At 36.7% G+C, this 24,305-nt stretch overlaps 1 protein-coding gene and 1 non-coding gene across 16 annotated transcripts in view; one reads left to right on the forward strand and one right to left on the reverse strand.

The window, feature by feature from the left end:
- EIF4G3 (eukaryotic translation initiation factor 4 gamma 3) overlaps positions 1-24,305 on the reverse strand; it is a 308,928-nt gene that overhangs the window by 244,539 nt on the left and 40,084 nt on the right. The window lies entirely within an intron of this gene.
- Positions 19,367-19,473, forward strand: LOC129069517 (U6 spliceosomal RNA). The gene has a single exon (XR_008529013.1). It is a non-coding gene; the product is annotated as a U6 spliceosomal RNA (small nuclear RNA).

Here is a 24,305-nt window from a genome sequence, read left to right on the forward strand (position 1 = left end):
GGCTGAACCAATGTCAAAACAACAGAATTTATACCTCAGATTTCAACCTTGTGTTTATATGCCAGTTTATATAACTATGAATAAATTTCACCATGTTGTATATTATATTCCCTTAGAATATGAGACAACAAAGCTTTAGCATCTAAAAATTTCACCTACAGCCATGCATCACTTAATGACAGGAAGAAATGTGTTGTTAGCAATTTCATCATTCTGCAAACACCACAGCGCACATACACAAACCTGGATGGTATGACCTACACACCTAAGCTATGTGGTATAACCTATTGCCTCTAGGTTACAAACCTAGTAGCATATTACTGTACTACAATTATAACACAATGGTTAAGTATTTATGTATCTAAAGAAAAAACACAGGAAAAGTCCAGTAAAAATACAGTATAAAGATTTTTAATGGTACACCTGTGTAGAGCACTTACCATGAATGGAGCCTGTAGGACTGGAAGTTGCTCTTCCAGTGGGCGAGGCAGTGAGTGAGGGACGAGTGAGTGTGAAGACCTAGGATATTACTGTACACTGCAGTAGACTTTATAAGCACTGTACATTTAGGCTACACTACATTTATTTTTTAAAGTTTTATCTTTCAATAATAAATGAACCTTAGCTTAAATGTAACTTCTTTGTAAGTGGTAAAACTTTTCAATTCTCTTTAATAACATTTAGCTTAAAGCAAAAACACACTGTACAGCTGCACAATATTTTCTTTATATCCTTATTCTATAAGCCTTTTTCTACTTTAAAAATTTACTACATTTTTGCTTTTTAAACTTTTAGACTTTACAACCTCCTCAGAAAATCCTTTGAAGTCATGGACCAAACTCATGAGTGTCTTCTGCCAGATGCCATGTATACACTCCTTGGTGACACCGCCCCCACGCCCAAACAAGGTTCTTGATGCAGTCATAAATATTGAAATCCTTCCAGAATTGCATCTGTGTCTTTCTCAGCTTCAGCAACAGCCTTAGCAAAAATCCTCCTCAAGTAGTGGGCCTTAAAAACTGCTCTAACTTCTCGATCCATTGATTTTGATCATACAGATGGTATCTGGAGGGAGAAACACCACTATGATATTGGGATGAAGATCACTAACACAAGGAGGATGTCAAGGAGCATTATCAACAACCTTGAATGCTGTGTTATTCTCCAAACTGCTTCTCCATATTGCTGGTGTAAGCAATTCAGGAGGGCGTCTGCGCCATCCATGACTTCTTATTGCTCCTGTAGTATACTGAGTGTGTTTGTGTCCCCATATGCTTGAAGGTCCTGGGATTTTCACTGTACCAAGTCACAAAGGTTTTTCATTTGTAGCCTACAATACTGTCCCCAAGCAAAACTGTGATCCAGTTCTTAAAACCTGGAACTGATTTAGCCACCTTAGAGAATAAGGTGGTATTCATTCCCAGAATAGAGAAGTTTTATCTGTACTAGTATTTGCTCTGTCAAGTAACTTTCCTCCATAATCAGCTTATCTAGAGTTAACAGATTTCTTCAGCTGCCTTCACATCAGCACTCAAAGACTCACCACTTACTTTCACATCATATAATGAATAATGATTCTTAATCATTTAAACCATCAAGAACTAGCAGTAAATTCAACTTGTTAGTAGGGTCCAGCCTTTTCTTGAAACATGCAAACAAGGCAGATGGGGGGAGGTAGAAGAGGGTAAAAGGAGGATACATAGTGACAGGAGATTTGACTTTGTGTGGTGAACACACAATACAATATGCAGATATATTACAGAACTGTACTCTAGAAACCTATATAATTTTATTAACCAATATCCCCCAAGAAATTCAATAAAATATTTTTTAAAGAACATGCAAACAAACTTTTTGCTTTGACCAGCACTGTCATAGTGCTGCAAGGAATATACTACTGTTGTCTGGTCTTCGATCCATCGGTCATTAGAAATTTCCTCATTTATGATATAAGCCCTTCTCAAAATTGCGTTAGTCTCATTGCCTTCAATGAAGCAGATCCTTTAAAAGCTTCCATTACTTCATTCTTGTTCGTCAAGATTGTAGCTATGGTAGAATTAGACAAGTCTGACTGACCAGCAATAATCATCACTGATTTTCCACCTTTGTAGTCCTTGTTCCCTTTTATTTGTTTCCACTCAACATGTCAATCAATCAACATGCCCCTTATTGGCAACATTTGCAATGTATTTTATACACTCAAGGGCCATGATCAACAAAACATGAAATTAAATAAAGCACAAGAGAAAATGATGCATCAGGAGGCACAGTAGCCCTAGCTGGTGCAGCTCAGATGACTGGAGTGTTGTCCCATAAACCAAAATAAAATTATTCTTTGTCATTTAAAAAGTAAAGTCCAAGTGAACTTTATGTTCTCCTTGTATGGCTGTATCCCACCTAACTCATTGTTGGTGATTCCTGGTCAGGGCACATGGATGCGATGGGATTTGTCCCCAGTCAAGGTGCCTATCAAAGGGAACCAACCAATGTTTCTCTATCATATATATGTTTCTCTCCCTCTCTCTTTCTCCCCTTCCTCTCTTTCTAAAAAGAAAGAAAAAAAAGTCCTCAGGGGAGAATTAAAAAAACAAGAGGCACTGTAAGCACGGAAGGTATGAGGTTTCTGCTGGCGTAACATGACAAACTGTTTTACAGCTAACTTTTTTTGTAAGTAAAAAGAGTACACTCTGACAGTTAAAAGTATAATATAGCCCTGGCTCATGTGGCTCAGCAGGTTGAGTGTCAGCCTGCAAACTGAGAGGTCACCAGTTCTATTCCCAGTCAGGGCATATGCCTGGGTGGCAGGCAAGTGAGAGGAGGCAAACAATCAATGTTTCTCACACACTGATGTTTCTCTCCCTCTCATTCTTCCTCCCTTCTCCTCACTCTAAAACATAAATAAAATCTTTTTTTAAAAAGTATACTAAATACACAAACCAGTAACATTTATTGTCATTATAAAGTATTATGTATTGTACATAACTGTATGTGCTATACTTTTATACAACTGGCAGAACAGTAGGTATGTTTATACCAGCATGACCACAGACATGAGAAATGCACTGCATTACGGTTTTACGAAGGGTGCAATGTAGTGACATTAGATAGGAATTTTTCATCTCCATTATAATCTTATGAAGCCACCACTGTATCATGGTCTGTCGTTGACCAAAATTCAGTGCATGGCTATACATACTTTTTTAATAGGGAGGTTATTAAGTAGAGCGTAAAATGGTCACCGCTACTTTCCAGGAGACACCGTGTAGTGCAAGAGTAATGAACTGTGGCACACAATAGGTTTATGTTAACAAATGACTAGTCTAGGAGGAAAATTTGTGACAGATGAGGGAATAAAAAATCAAACTTTCACAAGACACAGATGAAGACATTCAGGGTGCTCCAAAATTTCTCTTAAGATTACAAATACGTTGCCTTGGCTGGTGTGGCTCAGTGGATTGAATGCCAGCCTGTGAAGTGAAAGGTTGCTGGTTCAATTCCCAGTCAGGGCACATGCCTGGGATGAGGGCTAGGTCCGAGGTTGGGGGCATGTGAGAGGCAGCAGATCAATGTTTCTCTCATACATCAATGTTTCTCTCCTTCTCTTTCCCTCTTTAAAAAAATAAATAAAATCTTTAAAAAAATAAAAAGATTACAAATACAAGAAAGTTGGGTGGTTATGTATAGTAGTGTTCATTATGTTATTCTCCATAATTTTCTATATGCATAAAATATTTTATTAAAAGATGAATCACCAGTATTAAAAAAAGACAACACAGAACTCTTCAGTGCAAATTAAAAATAACTGTAACACAGTCCAGCTCTATCTGATAAAAGTTTACATATACAAATATATGTTTTCAAAAATAACTTTTGCTATTTCAGCTTGATGGTTTACTTCTATAGAAGCAACATGCAGGACAAAGGCCAACACTATTAATTTTTGCCTGTTATAGGAGGCAAAAGACATTCTTTGAATAACCCACATAACTGTCTAAATTCTCCACTTTATATTGTCTAATAAAATAAAAACAGTAATTTAAAAACCATCTGACACTAGTGAAAAGATTCTTGTCTGTACTTCATGAATGAAGATTTCAATCACCAACAATGAGTTAGATAGGATACAGCCATACAAGGAGAAAATAAAGTTCGCTTTGACTTTACTTTTTAAATGAAAAAGAATAATTTCAATAAGATCAGTTCTTGCATTATGGCACTAAGATGTAACAGGGCACTTTATCAAAAAACAAAAGAAAATTAAGCTTTGCTTTTCTTGGTATTTTTCATTAAAAGTAATTAGAATTTTCTTTTGCAACTTTTTTTAGGTAAGGAGATAAAATTCTTAAAAGGATACAGTTGCTGCTGCAAAGTGGGAACAATGAGGCTGGGGGTGGTGAAGGAGAAAGGCTGAGTGCAAGCCCTGACAGAGGCCCCGCACACTGGCTATGGCTTAGCCCTGCGTATGAAAGCGCGCTTTGTCTTTCTGGTCAATGCGAGCCCATTGAATGTCCAGTATATAGTTTAAAAAAAAAATACAAGAGGGAGGATGGGGAGTTCTGCCTCTTTAGGGGATATCTCCTCAGCTGCCTGCCTACAATAAGGATGAAGATTGCAAGGGCACAGAAAAACTTACCAAGCACGCAGCTACCCAGTCTTTGTCTATTAACACAGGTCAGCAAAAGGAATCCTGTACCCTGCTGCCACTACAACTCACTTTACTATTAAACAAAATTCTATAATTGCATTTCTATTTCACATTTGATTCACCAAAATACTACACAGGAAATAAAGTCCTGTGGTTTCCAATTTCGGCTCCAGAAATTATAATCACACCCCCTCTGCATCAGAGAAGTTTAAATTATAAAATATTTTAATTTTTTTTTGTTCAACCGCTTTTCAAAAGGCCAAGGAACCTAAGGAGATTCTCTAATGGAGACAACAGTAGCTCAATGTTTACCATAGGTTAACAAGAGAGACTTCACATTTCTGTACAAAATCAGGGTGTGGATCATAACCATTTTCCTCACTGCCGTAACTTTACCAACTGAAACAAAGTTAGTGAAAGAAGTTGTCATAGTTTAATTAAATTTGACTAATAACCCAAAGCATAATTATCTTTGAAGAGACAGTTGGCATAAGACACCACTTCTTTTGAGGTTCTAAACAAATAAAAGGTTCATTCTCTAGTATTAAGATTAAAAATAAAAATGTTGACCTGCAAATAAAAATACACACACACACACACACACGCACGCACACACACACACACAAAGCTAGTATGTCTTCATTAGTGGAGATTTTCATTTCAAAATCCCACCCATGACTATGGTTTTATATGTATATGCACATGGCTGACTTTATGCAGCACTACACTAGAATTCATTTATGAGACAAATCAGATTACAAATGCATTTTAATAATTAAAATTTATCCTAAAGGTTATGTGGACATTGTTAACTAGAAGTTTTGCTTTAACACTACTTTAAGAATTAATGAATTCCATCTTTTGAATTGAAAATAGGTATGAAATTATAAAATCAGAGATTTGAAAGAGTGCTATGAGATAATCTTTTAAAAATGAATGTTTAGTTAAAGAGAAAACAAAAAAGACTCAAAAGCCCTGGCCAGGTAGTTCAGTTGTTTAGAGCATCATCCCAATACTCCAAGGTTTCAGGTTCAATTAACTGAATTAAAGCTTAATTAATTTGGTTTCACTCTTCTTAACATCCTAATAAATGCACTTTAGGCCATAGATTTTTCTCCTGGTATCACCTTGACCCATTCCTTAGATTTTTTTATATTTAGTACTTTTACTTTCCTCTTCATTCTAAATAGTTTGCAATAGCCCATTATGTTTTTCTTAACCCAAGGACTACTCAGATGTGATATAGTCTGAGAATATGTCATATGTGCCATCAGTTTTGGGGATCTGTAATTTCTTTTATGGCCTAATTTGTGGAGAATTTTTATGAGCACATCATGTATGTGTGAAAAAAAATGTATACTCACTGGTTAAAAAGAAAAATAAAAGGTAAACATTATCAACCAAATTATGCGTTATCTCAAAATAGCTTTATATCTACCTTTCTTCTATTTAATCTGAGAGATGTTTCTATCATTGATTGTGAAATTCTCAAATTTTCCATGTCCTATCAGTTTTTGTTGTATACATTTCAAAACTATATTGTTAAACAAATGTTAGAAATGTTATGCACTCTTAGTAGCTTCATCTTATTAAAAAATTGAATATTTTACAGGGTATCTCCTCAGTTGTCTGGCTACAAGAAAGACAAAGTAGAACAAAAAAATCAATGTCTATCTGTTTCTCTAAAATCAATACATAATTTTTTTAATTATTCAAATTAAGTAACATTGCTAAATTTCCTTTATAATGACAGTAGAGAAAAAAGCCAAATTCATGTATAGTTCGCAACCTCATTTTTACTGGGTCATGATTTGCAAATGACTAATATCTTCTACGAGTCCCAAAGGGCCTCTAAACTATTTTCTGGAAAACATACTGACTTCTGAAATGAAATCGCATTTCAGTGAGAATAAAGGGATATAATAAAAACAAAGAACAAGAGCTAAATTTATTAGGTAAATAAAAGGAAGAATAAATATTACATACTTTGAAAACAGGACAAAAAAACTACAGCTTTAACCACAGCCTGTAGATCAGATCTGTAGATGTCTTGTGCTATGAACTATTTTTTTTTTAAGATCACTTACAAATTTCAAATGATAGAGGACTGATACAAAGTATGAAGTACCAGTACAGAAGAATGTTAAGGTAGTATCTTCCATCATCCAATCATTTTCTCCTAAAGTTAACCAATGCCTATTTTCCCTATCATTCCAGAAATTTTCTACAATATACACTGTCATTTAACAACTCTTAAAAATTGCTTCTAAAATTAATCATTGTGATTGCTCTAAAATGATATACAGTATCAGATCACTATAGGTTTCTACAGCTTTCCTACATTATAATAAGTGCAAGTGCTTCCAATAGTAGGTTTCTAAACCTATAGTGATCTGATATTTAAGAAACTTGAGTCACTCACAATTACAAAAACATGATGATGAGAATTGTTAGATGAGAGAAGAGTTATAAAATAGAGAAAATAAATGTGCCAAGTGTTAATAGACCTATTTTGTTTAATATTCCATCTGTAAAGACATGTTTAGCATTCAATATCACATAATGGAGCCAATTAAAATATACATACTAGATAAATCACATTGTCACTTTTGACAAGTTATGTCCCTTCAATATATTGTTCCACTTATTTATGCATTCACTGGTTGATTCTAGCATGTGCCCTGACCAGGGATCAAACCTGCAACCTTTGTGTATCAGGACAATGCTCTAAGCAGCTGAGCTACCCAGCCAGGTCAGTTATATCTTATTAAAACCTGTTACAATCGAGTAATCACTCCTTTATTGAAGTAAAATTAGGTCATGTCATAAACTAACAGTAGTACTACAAATCCTGATGAAAAAATCAAAGAACCAAAAAACTTACACATATACACAGTTTTCTCATAGATCTGAAATTCTAGATATGTTTTAAATATGCATATCCCAATGACTGGGGTGAGGGAGTAGGTTATGCTAATGAACATGAATCTCAACAACTCACGTTACCAAAAACACATCTCAGCACAAGAGCAACAAACAGTATGAACTTTAAAATTAGACTTTGAGCGAGACCCATGTCTACTACTAAGCGTAGTATTCTAACCTGTAAAATGGTATTCTTAACAAGGCTGACACCTAATAAGCATTCAACAAATGGTAGTAATTATGATTACCATTAGTAATAGTAGTATTTTAAAGGAGAGCTTTCATACATTATAATAAATGGAAGTGCTTCCAATAGTAGTATTTCTAACACAAAAATTATCAAGAGTTTGTAGCATAATAGAAAAATGTACATACACATATATATACATTTCATTTCCTCAATTTATGAATGCACACTAATGCTATGGATACAGTCAAATTTCAAGAGATGTAAGAACTTACACAGCTAAGTGAAATAAGCCAGTCAGAGAAAGACAAATACCATATGATTTCACTCATATGGGGAATCTATGAACAAACTGAACTAACAAGAAAAAAGGGGACAGACTCGTAGATGGAGAGCAGGATGACAGCTTGTATGGTGGGGTGAGAGGGTGGAGGGATTCAGCAAAAAGGAAAAAGGACTCATGGACATGGACAACAGTATGGTGATCGCTGGAGGGCATGAGTTATAAGAGGACTAAATGGTAATGGAAAAAATACAATAAAGATTAAATTTCTAAAGAAGAACATAAAAGAAAAAATAAAATCAATAAACATATCCTTGGGCGAGATTTTTAAAAAAGCAACATTTTTGGCATATTACGCTTTATTATTTCAAGAAAGGTAAAAATGCAACTGAAACGCAAAGATTTGTGCAGTGTATGGAGAAGGTGCTGTGACTGATTGAATGTGTCAAAAGTGGTGCGGAGTTTCTTGTTATTGACATTCTGGCCAAACAATTCTTTGCTGTGGGGCTGTTTTACGCATTGGAAGCTGTTTAGCAGCGCCCCTGGCCTCTATCCACTAGAAGCCAATAGCCGGAGATAGCTGACATACTCAAAACATACAAATCAATAAAGTTATTGGTTAAAATGAAAAATGTGTCTATATGGAAAAAAACCAAACAGACTTTTTGGCCAGCCCTATAAAGGAGCTGAAAAGGTTTACCCTCCCAACTGGTTAGGTTGAGGTGAAAAGGTTGTTTCACAAGGACAAATGGAAAAGTGAAATTGTTATCAGGTGGCATATTTTTGATATTTTAGTTTATGTCAAGTATTGTAAATAACGCTGCAAAGAACATAGGGGTGCTTATGTTCTTTCGAATCAGTGTTTTGAGTTCCTTCGGACATATACCCAGAAGTGGGATTGCTGGGTCAAAAGGCAGATCTATTTTTCATTTTTTGAGGTACCTCCTCAAAAATATTACTTTCCACAGTGGCTACATCAGCCTGCATTCCCACCACTTATTTTCTTCCACCTTCAATATTAAAAAATGACTACACAAAAATTCAACAATTTTGGTTAAGTTTTTTCTAAATACATGTTGATATGACAGCTGTCACAAAACACTCTAACAAAACTGTTTCGAGTGAAGTTAAAGACAACTAAGCACTACTAGAGCCATGGTACAGAAAAAAACAATTTTTTGGCCGACCCAATACAATGGATCCTAACTATAATACATGTGTATATTACCCATTATAAACCATTTCATTGCCTTCCACCCTTTAAGCTCTCTCTACTAAAAGCAACTGTGATATACCAAAACTGTGATGAGAGAAAAATTTAGGAGCAACAGTTCCTTAACTATTCATATATCAAAATTCCTTGTGAATGCACTTAGCCCTTCCCATGCTTCAGCATGCTGTCTTTACAGATGACCCACATATCTATAATTTAACCCTAAGTTGTTCTAAGTGATAAAGAAAAGTCTCACTATTTGCTAATCATGTCCACCTGAAAGGTCCCACACCCAAACATGGTCATAACCTATACAACTCTACTACTCACTCTCCAAGCACTTTTCTCCCCTGGCTGCTCGCTGTTTATAGCGCTGTCATCTGTCTGTCCACAAGCCCAATGAAGCAGCAGCAATCATCTTAACTCCTATTACTCCCTTGCCCTAACACATCATCTATGTTTCATAACCAGATTAGGAAAATTTGAAAGCCATTACTGTGGCTTAAATTGTGACATTTAACTAAGCTTCTTGAATTGTTGTCAATTTGTCAACTAACCCACTGCATTCAAGTATGCTACCTAAATCCTGGCCGTTGTGGCTCAGTGGGTTGAGCATTGGCCTGCAAACTAAATGGTCACTGGTTCGATTCCTGAGCAGGGCACATGCCTGGGTTGCAGGCCAGGTCCCCAGTTGGGGGGGTGTGTGAGAAGCAACTGATTTATGATATTTCTCTTGTGCACAGATGTTTCTCTCCCTCTCTCCCTCCCTTCCCCTCAATCTAAAAATAATAAAAAACTTTTACAATTTTAATAAAATATGCTACCTAAGAAAGGGGCCATTAATTCTGTTATGATTTTCATATTATAAGCACATTACCAAAACTTTGTAAGAGAGAAAATTTTAAAACTACCCATAATTCTATCTCCCTAAGCCATTGTTGCCTTTTTTCTTCTGGTTCTTTCTCCATGTATGCATTTTTTTTAAATTTACAAATCATGTTCATTCTATTACAGTTGTCTCAATTTTGCACCCTTATCCCCCTTAAAGATTTTATTTATTTATTTTTAGAGACAGGGGAAGGGAGGGAAGAAGAGAGGGAGAGGAACATCAATGTGTGAGAGACACATCTATTGGTTGCCTCTCGTTTGCACCCAGTTGGGGCCCGCAACCCAAGTAGGTGCCCTGACTGGGAATCAAACCCGTGACCTTTTGGTTCTCAGGCAGGCACTCATTCCACTGAGCCACACCAGTTGGGGCAATTTTCTTAAAAAGTTAATATAATGGTACTGGCAGGGTAGCTCAGCTAACTGGAGTTCATCTCGCACAGCAAAAGGTTGTGGATTTGATACCTGGTCATCATAGCACATACCTAGGTTGTGGGTTTGATCCCCAGTTGGGGCGTGGACAGGAGGCAACCAATCGATACTTCTCTCTCACACTGATGTCTCTCTCTCTCCCCACCACTCTCTCAAATCAATAAACATATCATCAGGTAAGAATTTCTTTTAAGTTAATATAATGCAGATACACAATTATTACCTTTGCTTATTAAATCAGGTATTTTGCTAGATTCATTACTATATTTCAAAAAAAACTTCATTATAAAGTATATATACTCTGTTGAAATTTTTAAATGTTAAGACTATAAAGAAGAAATTAAAAATCATTCAACCACAGGGTGTGTGGAGGTGAAAAAGGATATAAGGGGGATAAATGGTAATGGAAAAAATGCAATAACAAATAAACTACTAAAAAAATTACTTAAGCCCTGCTGGTATGGCTCAGTGGATTGAGTGCTGGCCTGTGAACCAAAAGGTCACAGGCTTGATTCCCAGTCAGGGCACCTACATAGGTTGCAGGATGGGTCCCCAGTAGGGAAGAGCACAAGAGGCAACCACACATTAATGTTTTTCTCCCTCTCTTTCTCCTTCTCTTCTCCTTTCTCTAAAACTAAATAAATATAATCTTTTTAAAAAATTATTTGACCATAAGCCAACAATAATAACTATTAACAACAGTGTATTTCCTTCTAGTCCTAAGAACTAAATGTTTGATTTCAATTCTGTACTGTTAATGAAACTCTGACAGAATATGGAATTTCCTAAACTAACTTGGTCCAATTCAGGTTATCATTAGTCCAAAGTATCATACTGATTTTCAAAAGTGACCAATCATCATTTGTCCATCTTCCATGCAGCAGTCCAGGAATCACTTCATAAAGGCAAAGAGAGTCGCCCAAAGCCTATCAAACTGAAAGAAAATTAATTTCTACCAAACATGAAAACTATAATTATCCTTTCATATAAATGATATAAAAGACTTGGCAAAGATTAGAACTCTCATTTTTTAAAAAAAAAATACAAAAAATATACAAGTCATATAGAAGAATTACTTTCTCAGGGGAAATTATTTATAGCTGGAAGACAAAAGTAAAACTTTAAAATTTAAAAATTGATGAGCTGAATTCTATCATATAACTCTAAGATTAGGGTGAAGATAAGGAAATGCTTCCTTCTCATTGATGTATACTCTAATTGCGCCTCTAATGTAAAAAGAAAAATATCACCCCTTTGACACAGATCCTGACCTGATCATTTAAATCTGTTACAGAGCCCAGGAAAAAGTCACTGCAAGCAACCCTCACCTCAGTTGCAAAGATCCTCCAGACCAGCTGCCACCTGCCCACTCCACTATGTGTTCTCAGCTTTTCTAGTTCCATGACACTACCTCCTTCCTCCCATCTCCAATCTGATCCTATACCTTCAATTCTGCTGTCTGTCAACCCCTTTAACTAACAACTCCATTGAAATCACCACCTCAGTCTACCCTATTTGAGCTTCAGGCCAATCCATAATACCATCAGAAAAGACGACAAACCAAATTCTAGGTTCTGTCCCTCGAAACCTACTACTCTAATCTGGCCTTCTCACACCAAGGAATGAGAAACAGGAAAGACATTCCTTGGCCAATATAAAGTTCAAATACAATGCAGAGCTACAGAGAGGAGTATTTATTCTGTAAGATTTATTCATTCACTCACGCAATCATCCACTCAATAAATATTTATTAAAAGCCTGCTTCATGCCAGACACTGTTTTTTAGGAACACGAGGTGAAGTGATTTATAACACAAAGTCCTGGTCCTCTTGCAGCTTATATAAAACCAGTTAACAGCATGTCAACATCTCTGTGAATGACATTTTCATCCTATAGCTTTAATCTTCATAAGCCCAAATAGTAAACAAATTAAACTTGTAAAAGTTTAAAAAGTGTTGCAAATATTCTTGTAACTAATGTGAACAAAGTAACAAAGTAATCTGCAAGGAAAATATTCACACATTACATTTTGGGGGAAAAAAATAAAGGTTTTTCCATTCAGAAGCTATCAAATCTCAATCTCATTTTGAAATGTGATAGATATCTATTCTAAAAGTTAGTAAAGGTGACCACAGAGTAATCTGTAAGGACTTAATAGTGAATGCCTGTTATGGGTAGAGCATATACTAGGCAACGAGGACACACACAAAAAAGGGAATTATTAAGTGTCTATCTGTGCAGGGCATTATACTACAAGACACAGTCTTAGTCTCAAAAAGCTTATAGTTTGGTTAAATAACAGGTGACCATTCAAGAAATTTTGTGAGTAATGCCCATCAGCGACATCAATGACTCTATAGGAATTCAGAAAACCAAGAAATATTTGTGGACTGAAATGATCAGGAACCCTCCCACAAGTAAGCCATGATTGAAATGGCCTAACCAAAACAAAACAATTAAAAAAAAAAAACCCTGAAATGATGGCTTAAGTAGCAGCAGCTCAAAATGTCATATAGACATTTCCCACCCTCACACATTTTTGAAATAATAATGTATGTATACTTCCATTCACAGTTACTCTTTTCATTTTATAACAAAGGTCACCAAAGGCATCAACCCAATTACTCTAAAATTTGGCACCACCCACAAACATCTGTGGTAAAAAAAAATGTACATTTTTATATAAGCAGTCTATGGAACCTAGACCAAGCTAATAGAGAATCAATCACTCATGACACAAAATCACCATTTTGGTATTCTCTGGCTGAAGATGAAGTCGATTTAACTTGCAGTCCAAGATCTTCTCCCTCAGCTTAGATCATCACTGAATCTATTTATTTCCCTGTACTACAAAAAGTTCTTCATCTTCCATCACCCTAAGATTCTCTATTACTTGTTTTTAAAAGGAAAATTAGGAAAGACAACTTAGTTATTTTTAATAGATACTGACCACAATTATATGACTGGAATGTTTTAAAGACTGATACTTCAGGTTGTGTCAACATTACTCAAAAAAATAATTTGCCCTTTAAAGTATTATACCAGGTCTGTCTGGAAAAAGTCCAGCCATTGTTAATATAACGAGAATGATCTGCACAACTTCAGTGTAATCTGGCAGCCAAGAAGAGTGGACTGGAATGCACATGTGGGAACAATGATGACTTCACTGTACTAGTCAGTGGGGGCAGGAGACACTACTGAGTGAGCACATGTACTATGTGGCCATCACATCCAAAATGACTGAGCAAGTAGAACAACGAATCTGCATCAAATTTCGCGCAATGCTTGAACACTCCTCTGAGGAAACTATTCAGATGATTCAGAATGCTGCAGCTATGGGCAACTGGTGATTGGCACCTTCATTACCACAATGCACCTCTTCATTCATCATGTCTCATGCGGAGTGTTCTGGCAAAACATCAAGTCACCCAGGTGACTCAGACCCCCTACAGCCCAGATTTGGCATCCTGCCACTTCTGTCTTTTCCCAAAACTAAAATTACCTTTGAAAGGGAACAGATTTTAGACCATCGATGAGATGGAGAAAAATATGATGGAGCAGCTGATGGCAACTGGAAGAACTGTGTGAGGTCCGAAGGGTGGACTAAGGTATCACTGTCCTGTTTACAATGTTTCTTGTATCTTGTACCTTCTTCAATAAATGTCTCTATTTTTCACTTTAAATGGCAGGATAGTTTCTGGAAATACCTTGTATTCCTTAGCTTCCATAAATTAATTTTTAATTATATGAGCTTAGAACCTTAAGAGACACTTTTAATGCCTTTCCTTAAGGAAAAAAAATTCAAGAACATTGGTATTTCTATAATGCTAAAAAGTCATTTTTCTCATTTTTAAATCATTATTTTTCAATTACAGTTGACATACATCATTATATTAGTTTCAGGTGTACACTCCAGTGATTAGACATTACATAACGTACTAAGTGATCATCCCAGTAAATCTTGCACCTGAGTGAACCACACATAGTTATTAGATATTATTGACTATATTCTCTATGCTGTACTTTACATCCCCATGACTATTCTATTACTACCAATTTGCGCTTCTTATATCCTTCACCTTTTTTCACCCTTCCCTCAGACCCCCCTCCAATGAAGCAACCAAAAAATGTTCTCTATACTTATGTCTGTTTCTGTTCTGCTTGTTTGTTTTGTTTTTTAAGTTCAATTGTTGACAGATATGTACTTATTGTCATTTTGTTGTTCATACAACTTTTCTTCTTTTTAAAGAGGTTCCTGTAACATTTCATATAATACTGGTTTGGTGGTGATAAACTACTTTAGTTTTTTCTAGTCTGAGAAGCTCTGTATCTGTCCTTCAATTCTAAATGATAGCTTTGCTGGGTAAAGTAATCTTGGTTGTACGTCCTTGCTTTTCATCACTCTGAAAATCTTTGCCCATGTCTTCTGTTCTGCAAAGTTTCTGTTGAGAAATCAGCTGACAGTCTTACAGGAGCTTCCTCATATGTAACTAACAGCTTTTCTCTTGCTGCTTTTAAAATTCTCTTTGTCTTTAACTGTTACATTTTAATTGTGTGTCTTGGTGTGGGCCCCTTTGGGTTCATCTTGTTTGGACTCTCTGTGCTTCCTGGACTTGTATGTTTATTTCCTTCACAAAGTTAAAGGAGTTATTTGTCATTATTTTTTCAAGGAGATTTTCAACTTTTTGCTCTCTCTCCTCCTTCTAGCACCTGCATAATGTGAATGTTGGTATGCTTGAAGTTGTCCCAGAGGTATGTTACACAACTCTCATTTTTTTGGTATTCTTTTGTTCTTTGTGCTGTTCTAATTGGGTGTTTTTTGCTTCCTTATATTCCAAATCGTTGACTTGATCCTTGGTTTTATCTATTCTAGTGTTGATTCCCTGTAAATTATTTTTCATTTTGGGTAGTGTATCCTTCATTTCTGACTGGTTCTTTTTTACAAAAAAAGATGAGATTCTCTTTAAGTGTTGAGTGTTAAGATTCTCTCATTAAATTCATTGAGCATGCTTATAATCAGTGTTTTGAACTCTGCTACTAGTAGATTGCTTGTCTCCATTTTATTTAGTTATTTTTCTGGAATTTTGTTCAGCTCCTTTTCTGGAGATTTATTATGTTCTTTCTTTTGGGACACGTTTCCTTGTCTCCTCATCTTGGCTACCTCCTTGTGTTTGTTTCTGTGTGTTAGGTAGAGCTGCTACATCTCCCAGATCTGAGAGAGTGGCCTAATGTAGTAGGTGTCCTACAGGGTCCAGTGGCACTTAAGCTGGGCATTCAAAGCGTGCACCCCACTCCCCAGGTAAGCTGTGTACACCCTCCTGCTGTAGCTGAGCCTTGACTGCTGATAGCACATCAATGGACAGGATTTACGCCTAGGCTGTTCAACTGCAAGGACTGGCTGCAACCACTGAATGGTCAGACCACTGTAGAAGAAAACCCCACAGAGCAGAACTTACTTTTGCAGGGCTCTGGTGTCCACTAAGTTTGTCACTTGTGGAGGTGGTTGTGGGGTGGTGCTCTGACGTGGTCTGAAGCTGTCCCTGGGTATGCTGGCTCTTGGACCTCCCAGGAGGTGCAGGCCAAGGTCAGCGGCCACCTATGTTCTACCCAAGGCCACCTGGCATAACCTAAAATGAGAGCAATAAATGGCAGCTTCTTGTGCTGGGCCTGGTACTTCCCAGGAGAGGCCAAGCTGTGAACCAACGCCAGATGTTCCTAGTGCCAGTCCTGGGGCATCTTAGTGAAAGGTATGGGACACAATGAAGCCAGATGCTACTTGAGATTTAATCTGAAGCATGAGCCAGGAGAGGCCATTCATGTGAAAAAGCCACAGGAAACAGCTTGGGTGGGCCTGAAAGTTGGGTGGGAAAGGGCCTCAAGAAATCACCACAGTGGGGAAAACAGTGTAAGCCCTGTTGATGAAATCTCAGATACGGCATCCACCTGGCAGCTCTGTGCAGGGAGGGCTCATCAAAGATACAATGGCCTGTGCCAGCACTTCTGTCTAGGAGAAAGCTACACTCCCAGTTCTTACCCTGGTGCCAGACAATTCAGTCCTTCCCCATATGTTTCTGGTGCCTTTCTTTCTTTTCTTTTCTTTTAAAGATTTTATTTATTTACTTTTAGAGAAGGGAAGGGAGGGAGAAAAAGAGAGAAACATCAATATATGGTTGCCTCTCGTGCACCTCCTATTTGGGACCTGGCCTGCAATCCAGGCATGTGCCCTGTGCCCCAGACTGGGAATCAAACTGGTGACCCTTTGGTTTGCAGGCCAGCATTCAATCCACTGAGCCACATAAGCCAGGCCTGGTTCAACTAATTTAAAAAAAAACAACAAAAAAAATTATAGCAATGGAAATGAACGAACTAGAACCATATACAAGTGGTATGTATCTCACAAACAATGTTGAATTTAAAAAAACACAAAAAAAGATAATCTATAGAAATGTGATTATATTCATATAAATTTTGAAAGCTAACAAAAAAAATAATCTATGTTGTTGGAGATAGGTCACCGGGAACACACAATGACTAGAAAGGAACCAGAGGATCTTCTGAAGTTCTGGTAATATTCTATTTAATATTCCATACTTGTGTTTTCAGGATGTCAAATTGTACTGTGATGTTCACTTACAATTGTTTTGTAGTGCTTTGTTACCAGCAACAGATAAACTTTTATCTATGCAGAAATACAATTCTTCCATTATAACAAAATTAGGAGGCAGCATTATGGCTCCACCACTTGGCTACCCTGAGCAAGTTTCTAAACTTCCTTTGTAAAACGGAGCTTCTGTAAAATGAGTTAATCCCTTACATAGTATCTGGCAGAGTCAGTGCATAATAAATGTTAGCTTAGGTGGAGGGCAATTGTTATTCCTTCAGTGCTCTCTAAATATACTACACTCATTGCCTCTTTTATACCTTTGCCTCACCATCATCACCTAAGTCCTCCATACTCAACCAAATACTAACCATTCCTCAACACCAAGCTTAAATCCTTCCTCTCTGTACCTTCAAGTTTCCCTTTTCTGAGATAAACTGCATTTATACACAAAACTGCAAAATAATAATATAGTGCATATAAGTTTTACTTACATTAAAAGAACCGTATTACCATATTTTGTCATGTATAACGCACTCCTGTGTATAGTGTGCACCCACATTTTTGGCTCAAATCTTCAGGGGAAAAAATCTTTTAATCTTTTATTTCAATTTTTTATTCATTGATATTTAGAAACAAAACCTATTATCAATCATATTCCAGAGTATTACTTTGCATATAGATATCGTTACTACTTTCCAGAATTATACTTTTAACACCTAAGAGTAAGTAAGAGAATTAAAAACATTTATATAGATATGGAATTAGTACTACCCATGGATAATGCACATCCTTATTTTTCCCTCAAAAATTTGGGCAAAGAGGTGCTCATCATACATGGCAAACTACGGTACCTTCCCCCATGTACTCCACAATGCACAGAGCGAAGACAATAATCTAAGTAGAATTTTAAAAATACAGTAGTCCCCCCTTTTCTATGGCTTCATTCTCAGCAGTTTCAGTTATCCATGGTCATCCACAGTTCGAAGACATTAAATGGAAAATTCCAGGAAAAAAATTCATAAGTTTTAAATTGCACACTATTCTGAGTAGCATGATGAAATCTGATACTGTCCCACTCCATCCAACCTGAAATGTTAATTCATCCCTTCAGTCCGGCATATCCACTCTGTATATCTGCCCATTAGTCACTGAGTAGACATCTCTGTTATCAGATCCACTGTCACAGTATCTCAATGCTTGTGTTCAATAACCCTTATTTGACTTAGTAATGCCACCTTCACATAATTTTTATTACAGTATATTGTAATAATTGTTTTACTTTATCATTAGTTACTGTAGTCAATCTCTTACTGTGCCTAATTTATAAATTAAACTTTATCAAAGGTACGTATGTATACAAAAAAATCATTCTGTGTGTCTCGGGGGCGGGGGGAAGTTTGGTACTATCTGTGGTTTCAGGATCCACTGGGGGTCTCAGAACATATGCTCCACAGGTAAGGGGGAACTACTGTATCAGGGTCACCCTTTAATCTGTTGCACAGATGAGAACAATAGGAGTGTTGCATACCCCAGGGATCTTCTAATTGTTAGTAATACTTAAGTGATTACTAATAAATACTCCATCACTTCCAAGTCTAACTACAATGCCCTAGCTAAGAATTAGGTTAGTAGCATAAAAAAGAAAGATACGGTTGGGTATTCATATTCTAAAATTTGAAGCTCATATAGCACGCCCATGCTATAGAAACTAAAAGCTGTCCTGGCTGGTGTGGCTCAGTGGATTGAGCACCGGCCTGCAAACCAAAAGGCTGCCAGCTCGATTCCTAGTCAGAGCACAAACCTGTGTCGTGAGTCAGGTCCTTGGTTGGAGGTGTGTGAAAGACAACCAGCCGATGTATCTCTCACACACATCAATGTTTCTCTCCCTCTCTTTACCCCTCCATTCCCATCTCTCTAAAAGTAAATATATAAAATCTTTAAAAAAAAAACAAACCCTAAAAGCTGATTGTTGTACCTCAATCTGTTCCCGGAATGAAGTGGGATGCCGAAGAGAGAGAGTGAAGTGCCACACTTTGGAGAAAAGAGCCTCTCAGCACTAGCAGGGCATGGGGAAGAATAAAAAAAAAAAATTAGGTGGGATGGGATGAGCGGAGGGAGGCAAAGAGGGAAAACAACTGGGAAAACTGTAATAGAATAACAATAAAAATGATTTTTTAAAAAAAGTTAGCCCTGTGTTCACTTTGGCAGCACATATACTAAAGTTGGAACAATAGAGAGAAGATTAGCATGGCCCCTGCAAAAGGATGACACACAAATTCGTGAAGTGTTCCATTTTTTTCTTTTAATAGAATACAGTTTTAATTTTTGATAAGCTGCTGAATTTTAAAGAGAGTTTTTTGGGGCCACCAAATATTTGGATCATGCAGAACATATATATTGTACTGTAGTAATTTTGTATTTACATTTGTATGATGTGACATAATAGATGTGAATGTTAATCACTGCTGAACTATGTTAATAAAGTTGTTTAACTATTTAAAAAAAAAAAAAAGTTAGCCCTGGCTGGTGTGGCTCAGTGGACTGAGCGCGCCAGCCTGCAAACAGAAAGGTCACTGGTTCGATTCCCTGCCAGGGCACATGCCTGTGTTGCAGGCCAGGTCCCAAGTAGGGGGTGAGAGAGGCAACCAATCACTGTTTCTCTCTCACAGTGATATTTCTCTCCCTCTCTTTATCTTTCTGTTCCCCTCTCTCTAAAAATAAATAAATAAAATCTAAAAAAAATTAAACACAGGCACTATGAAGTAATAGCAGGGCACTATGGAGTACTCCTTGCTTGTCATTTAAGACTTAAAACAACATGTGAAATAGGTGCTTTATTAAGCCCATTTTACAGAGTAGGAAGCTAAAGAACAGAGAGGTTAGGTGGATTTCCCAAGATCACACAGGTAGTAAAAGTCAGAGCAGAGATTCAAACCCAGGTCACCTGAGTTCTACTTCAATGAAATCTGTGGCCACCATCTTCTATTTCCCTCCTGGAATAAATGTATGTATTTATAAACAATTAAGGACTGGAGAGAAGCTTAACAAAGCTATATTTCAATTTGAAAGGATAAAGGAATTCAGATAAGCTCTCAATATAATATTGCTTCTATTATATTACATAAAAACTCCTTTATAACAAAGAATAAATTGTAATTATTAAATAAAATCATGTAAATATTTTAAGAGGCCAAATAATTTCCATCCTCCCATATATTGGAAAACAACGACTAATTCAAACCATGTAATATTTTTCTGTTGATTTACTGTCAGTTATGAAATAAAGGTAAGAGAACAAAATGGCATTTTTTAAATGTCATAAAGTAATTAGAAAATGAATTACAAAATTAAACTTGCTACTTTTTAAATAAACATCTCATTATTTAATATGTTTTCACACACCTAATGTTTCAATACTTTCAGCAGTAAGCACCCAGATACAGAATAAATTTCCTGCCAGATAAAACAATAGATTTTTTTTTCCCCAGTTTGGGCTAGTTTAAGTTAAACTGTGATTCAACTACTATAGTCCAGGCCAATAATATTGAGCACTTCCATGTAAAAACAAAAACAAAAAAACATAATCTAAATATGTGAAAAACTTCCTTCTAGGGCATTTAACACATAAAAGCTGAGGGCTAAGTCTGCCAGTTTCCATTACACTTGTAAATGATTTGTAATTGCACTTAAACTGATACAGTGCTAAGTTTCAGGCAACTACAAGTTCAGATTTGGGGAAGACCTGAATCATGATGATTTTGGATGCTAGAGGTTTACAAGTCAAAATTATGTATAAAGGTAAAACTGCACAGTCAGAAAGATAAATGTTAATATAAGAATTATATAATCCAACCCCAAATAAAATCTTCTAGAAACTGCTGCTCCATTTGATGGCCAGGCTTATAATCTTAAGAGATATCTTCATGATCCTCCTCATTCTCTCTTAAAGGTAAATTATCAAAATATTTGAAGACTGCAATGCATTTATCTAGTCTCAAAATATCTGCTACAATTCTTTTTATCTGCCCTAGTTCATAACAATTCTGAGAAAGAGGTGGACTTAATGCAAGACACTTGAGGAGGGAAAAAAGGAATCAGTCAAAAAGAAGGAACTGATGCCTTCACTACGAAACTACAGTACATCAGAGCATTTAGGCTAAAAATTGAGCTTAAAACTTAGATGATTAGAAAAACCAATGATTAGAGCATTGCGCCAATACACCAAGATTCCACCTCTGGTCAGGAAACATACAAGAAACCACCAATGAATGCATAGGTAAGTGGAACAACAAAGCGATGTCCGTCTGTCTGTCTGTCTCTCTCTCTCACACACATCAATTAAGTTTTTAAATGAGTTTTTAAAAAATTCTGCCACAAAGTCCCATGAAAAAAATAGAAATACTATTCAATGGCATAATTCCAGTGATGACAAAGAGCATGCATTAAGTGACAACTCAATAAAATGCTGTGGTACAATGGTTAGCTTTCTGATGGTCTAGAGATCAATTCAAGAATTGGAAATACATTATATTCTCTTCCTCAAATATCTCAAATATTACAAATCTCCTTCCCCAAATTCAAGGTGTATCAGAGCCTTCAACAAATACACTGGATTGGCCAAAAAGTCCATTTAAGTTTTTTCCGTAAAATAAAAGACATTTTCCATTTTCACCAATAAATTTATTGATTTGGATATTGATTTGTATAGATGACATATTGAGTATGTCATCTATCTCCTATGTGGTAGAACACTTATTGTTCTCAATGTCTTGATTGGATCACTATCAACTTCATCAGTCCACCCGACCGTGGAGCATCATCCAGTGAGAAATCTCTAGCACAAAACTTCACAAACCAGTTTTGACACATTCAATCAGTCACCTTCTCCATATACCACACAAGTTTTTTTTTGTTTCAGTTGCATTTTTACCTTTTTTGAAATAATAAAGCCTAATACACTGAAAATGTTGATAATTTTCTTCCATCTTCAATGTTAAAATGGCTACATAAAAATTCACAAATTTTGTTAACTTTTTTATTAAATGCATGCTGATACGACAGCTGCCACAATACAATCTAACAAAACTGTTTCAAATGAAGTTAAAGACAGCTAAGTGCTACTACAGCCATCCTACAGAAAAAAACAAAGTTTGTTTTTATCACCCCAATTTAATTTATCAACCCAATATTTCATTTGTCAAACATTCAAACTGCTATCCAAAAACCTGTGGTAAAAATGTGCTATTGCTTGTTACATAGTCACTAATGGCTTCAAACAGGCTCTACTATGGAAATTTAAAGGGTAGGCTTTACTCTGCCGCTAAAAAGGCCATGTCAATGAAGCAAGTCCAGACAAGAAGGCTTGGCTATCAATAATAGGACCAGATTCTTGGCAGAATTTTGAAATCTTCTCAAACTGTCACAGCCAACATTAGCTGAAATCTCAATGTGTTGGTTTTTACATTTTTCCTGTACTGTCCTTCTTAAAGTATAAAATGCATTCATTTTGGCCTACTAACAAAGTATATTTCTAAAAAAGGATCTTGCACCTACTGTTTTCCTCTGTCTCAGACACTCTATCCACCAATAAGCAAATAATCCCGTGAGGCAGGATAGGAAGAAGTTAGGGGAAACTCCCAAGTGGAATGAAAAAGTAGGAGCCAACATCCAGGCCACAAGTGCCCAGGTCCTCACCAGAGCCCCAACCTCCACACATGATCAGAGAAATAATTTATGGCTGGAAAAACTAGCAAAAACCAGATCAACCCAAGATGAAGAAAAAAATGACCACAGAATGAGGCCAAAGTTCAATTTATCCCCATTATAATGAAAACTGACACAAGCAGAAGGGGGACCTAGGGGAACTAATGCCATGACACTTCTGGAACAGCCCATATTGGGAACAAGACCCCCTCCTAACCAGAAGGCAGAGTCAGAATTTGGCGCCAAAAGCTCAAAAACTAAAAACACAAAATCCCAAGAACCACTGACCACTCACTGTGCACACAGCTTGTTGAGTTGGACCACATCCATTCAGACGAAATGGACGTGTACTTTCACTTCTTTTACAGAAGCAAGTCCTAGCCTTTCTGCCTCTACCTGAATAAAACTTGCTTTCTCTGTCACTCAGACTCATCCTTGAAAATCTTTCCTGCATGAGTCAAGAACCTGGAGGTCCCAGAACATGCTGGGGCATGGCCAACACCAGCACAGAGCTGGTCAGGTGACACCCACAACTTCATGATCTACCTCCTTAATCTATCTCTCTGTCCAAATTTCCCCTTATGTCCTGCATTATTTTTCCACATAGCAGTTATCACCGTATGACTTTACACATCTGGTACTATCTTTCCACCCCTGCTACAATGTAGATTTTGTGAGAACAGGGCTTCTTTAAAAATATTTTTTATTTATTTATTTATTTTAGAGAGAGGAAAAGGGAGGCAGAAAGAGGAGAGAAGCATCAAAGCATGGTTGACTCTGTGCGCCCCCTACTGGGGACCTGGCCCACAACCCAGGCATGAGCCCTGACTGGGAATCAAACCAGAGATCCTTTAGTGCACAGGCCAGCACTCAATCCACTGAGCCACACCAGCCAGGGCAAGCAGGGCTTATTTTTTTACTCACTGTTTTATCCTTACTCAACTTAATATAATGCTTGGGACATAGCTGGTATGCAGTAAATGTTTGCTGAATAAATGAACAAACAAATGAATTTCTTAATTCTACCCATGCATAAAGCTATCCTGTCTTCCTAGCAATAATAAGTTAATGGGTTATTTTGAGAATGCTGAGATTTAAACAGCAACTATCTCAAAAACATTTGCATTATACCTAGCATATTACCCAGCTCTTTCCAGCAGAGAATGTGAGGAAAAGTATATAAATATACTAAAGAAAGAAATATTACAAGCAAAGATAATTATCTATATTAAGAATAGGCATCTTACACCCTGGCTAGTGTAGCTCAGTGTGTTACCGGTTCAATTCCTGATCAGGACACATTCCTGGGTTATGAGCCAGGTCTCCAGTTGGGGGCATGCAAGAGGCAACTAATCATTTCTCTCACACATAGGTGTTTCTCTCTCCCCCCACCAAAAAAGTAAACAAATAAAATCTTTAAAAAGATAT

Source organism: Pteronotus mesoamericanus, unplaced genomic scaffold, assembly GCF_021234165.1.
Source record: "Pteronotus mesoamericanus isolate MK-2021 breed Mesoamerican mustached bat unplaced genomic scaffold, CSHL_Meso_final contig_221, whole genome shotgun sequence".
In the NCBI taxonomy this organism is placed as follows: Eukaryota; Metazoa; Chordata; class Mammalia; order Chiroptera; family Mormoopidae; genus Pteronotus; species Pteronotus mesoamericanus.